This window comes from Elephantulus edwardii, unplaced genomic scaffold (genome assembly GCF_000299155.1).
Source record: "Elephantulus edwardii isolate Elephantulus edwardi_28Jun2011 unplaced genomic scaffold, EleEdw1.0 scaffold00063, whole genome shotgun sequence".
NCBI classification, from domain to species: Eukaryota; Metazoa; Chordata; class Mammalia; order Macroscelidea; family Macroscelididae; genus Elephantulus; species Elephantulus edwardii.
The window spans coordinates 5,488,149-5,491,567 of NW_006399813.1; positions in this window are offsets into that span (position 1 = coordinate 5,488,149).

A 3,419-nucleotide genomic window follows, 5' to 3' on the forward strand; every position below is an offset into this window, starting at 1 on the left:
AGCTCATTTTTGTGTGTAGAACTCATTTTTGTGTGTAGAACTTCTTCCCTTTCCCTCTCCATCTCTTTCTGCAGATAACACCACCAACCTGGAGTCAGAGAGGGAATCTGATGGACTCAGCAGGTGGGTGAGAGAAGGGCTGGGTCCTGGAGGAAAAGGGCTAAGGAGTGCTGGGAGGGGGCTGCTTGTAGGGGATGATTTGGAGCATGTTCTGGAGGCTAGGGGGAGAAAGAGACTCCAAACGGAGTCAGGAGAAGGTTGTCTGCTGGGGAGGTAAGATCTCAGGGTGGAAGAACTCCCAGGACAATGTCGTGGTTGGTCACCAAAGCTCGCTAGGGCAGCTGGATCGTCCTCACGCTTCTTGCTTGTTTCCCTGAAGCGCAGCCACAGCTATTTCTGGTTCTGTTGGGATTTTGGCCCTCATCTTGCTCTTGGTGGGTCTCCTGCTCATGACCCTGAAGAAGTGGAGGCGTGAGAGTGAGTTAACTAGGTTGAACCCGGAACTGGAAATGGGAAGAGGGGAGAAAGTGTAGAACTGGCCATGGGAGTGGGGTGACTTTACTGTGGGGCAGCTCTGACAGGGGATGGGCTTTAACTATTTAAAACAGATAATACCTGGTAATAACTATTCTATAAAACTCCAGAAGAAAATATGGCAGTTAGGATTTATTTACGGTCAACATTCTTTCTGCTCAAAGTCTTCTGTGAACAATCAGCACATACACTGAGAATTCATGCAAATCAGCCAAGAGAAATATTGAGGCTAAGTAATTGTGATTAAAAAAAAATTATAAAACTCAACAATCGTGCTCACACAGGCTGGGTCTTCCAAGGTTTTCAGCTGAGTCTGAGAAACTATGGATTGAACACAGCGGCTGTGCATTTCAAAATTCTATTTTAACCCAGGCATCAACCAAGGAAAGATTAGTACCACTCCAGCTTGAATTCATGCTGAGTTTGTTAACTATTCTAGGGCTATTTAAGAGACAACTGAGAAGTCAGAGCAACTTTCTCCACCAACGCTCAGTAAGTCAATAGAAGAGTCCTACCCAGAAGGCCAGAGCCTTCTCTTTTCCAGATACACCCCTTTGTGGGAGGTAAGGGTGAGATGGGTTCTGAAAGGAAATGTTTGTGAAAACTGAGACAGACCCAGGACGTGCTCAGCAAAGGCCCGAATGTTCCCACTTGATTTTAGAAGCACTCTGGGAGCCAGTTTTGTCTTTGGAAATCACTGGTGTCCAGACATCTGCCTCTCTCTAACCAGACTTGTATTCCTAAAGGAACTTTCCTGCCATGCTGATGCTATATATTCCAACGTGATCAACGTGGTGCCCCGGAAAGAAGAGGATTTTGCCATTTACATCAACATGCCTCCTTTTGATCGTGCCAGGAGAACCTCACCAGACCAAGTGGAATATGCCTCCATTGTATTCCACTGATGGAAAACCATGAGATGTTGGGGCGGTGCGGGGTCCCCTGGGGCTCCTGTGTCCTACTGGGATCCTGGGGTGTGTGTCTGTGTGTGTGATGTTGAACTTCAAAACCAGCCTGTGAGGTTGGTTGTTACTATATAATTTTTTTTTATTGTGAAAAAATACATGTAACAAAATATTTGTCATTTTAACTAGTTTCTGTTTGGTTTGTGTATTGGGTTTTTTGGGGGTCTCGGGTGTTGGGTTGGTTTTTTTTTAATCAAAAGGCTATGTTCAGGTTAATAGCGGAATATAGTCAAGACAGTTTCTGAAAAATGCCTGCAGCACCTCAGCCTTGAGCCTCACAGCTTTAGGCCAGTGTTACAAAGCTCTCGGTCCTGCCAAGTATAGAGTCCATTCCCACGCCATCCACCCCAAGTGGGTAAAACCTCTCAGCTCCGCTTTCATGGAGCAGCACTTCTGAGGTCTGTTCCGTCTCACGCCAGGCCTCCAGTTCTCTGGTATGGCTGCTACTCTGTTGTCTGCCTGGCCCTGAAGGACCTGCTACATCTTCTTGCTTTTTCTTTGCTGGTGGTGAAGATCCTCTAATTGTGCCACTGGATCTGTTCAATATAATGCTGAGACTAGCCAATCCTCTTGCGGATTGGGGAAACTAGCCAATCCCCTTGTGGATAGGCTAACACGCCCTTTTTGCATATTCATACCCATTCACCTGGCAAAGTCAGGCAATGACTAGGAAAGCCATTTTGAATAATAATTTTTTTTTTTAGCCGAATTAACAAAGTTTATTTCGAGTTCGAACCCGGGCTCCCGAGTGCTGAACACAGCAGCATCCAGCCGAGAGCCGAATAATAAATTCTTAACACCACAAACTTTAATGATATTGTTCCACAGTTTTGCATTCTGATGGATTACTTTTTTAACTGAAAAACATATTTAATGAAAACACATAAAAATATAAATTTGACCAGATAGCTGTCTTCCAAAATTTTCTCAACATAGATGAATGAACGTGTATAGGATTGTACCTATTCGTTTAAACATTTCATTTGGCAGTCCATCAATTCCTGCAGTTATGGGGTTGTTTTGTTGTTGTTTTGTCAATTCTCCTTCAGTGCAGCCTAACTTCTTCTTTCGGTACCATTGGTTCTTGAGCACGTGCTACTTTCTGAAATGGTAAATTGTTAACCAATTCTTTTTGTACGATGGTGTAATTCTTTCCATCTTCTTTTGTTGCTTTATGATTTTGACCTTCAGTATTGCAATACAGTAGCATTAATCACATTCAGGATGTTCTGCAACCATCCCCACTGTCTGATTTTTTTTAATCTCACCAGACAGTAACTTTAGTCGGTGGGTGCATGTGTATTTAAGTGAATATAAATATTCTACTAGAGTTAACTGGCTGAGTATGTCTCCAAATTCTCTTGAAATAAAAAACACAGCTTTAATAGAAATAAGTGACATATAAAACACGAGGAACAAGTTTATCCAACCCACCTCCAGCCCTGGGACACAGATCCAGTGACAGAGAGGCCAGCAAAGGAACTCTTCCCAGCTTTTCTGTTCCTGAGGCAAAGACTGAGGAGGAGAAGGCACACTTAACCATGGCCAACTTCTGGGGTTTACCTCTCCTCCCCCACTCCCTCATTTGGAACTACATCATAAGTTCACTGGGGAAGTGCTGGTGGCTTAGTCTATAGGAAGTAGATCTGCTAATTCTCCAGTGGTTAAAATCCACCAATAGCTTCCCAAGAGAAAGACAAGCAATCTCCTCTCATGCAATTTATAGCCTCTGAAACCTGTTAGAGTGTTAGCTATAAGTCCATTCCAACTCAATGGCAATGTTGAATTTAATTGAGTTGAGATGAATAGAGTGCTTTCTGTTGTTGTTATGTGCCGTCAAGTTGCTTGCAACTCATAGCGACCCTATGTACAACAGCTCTAAACTCTGCTCTGTCCTGTGCCAGTTGCACTGTCTCTGAC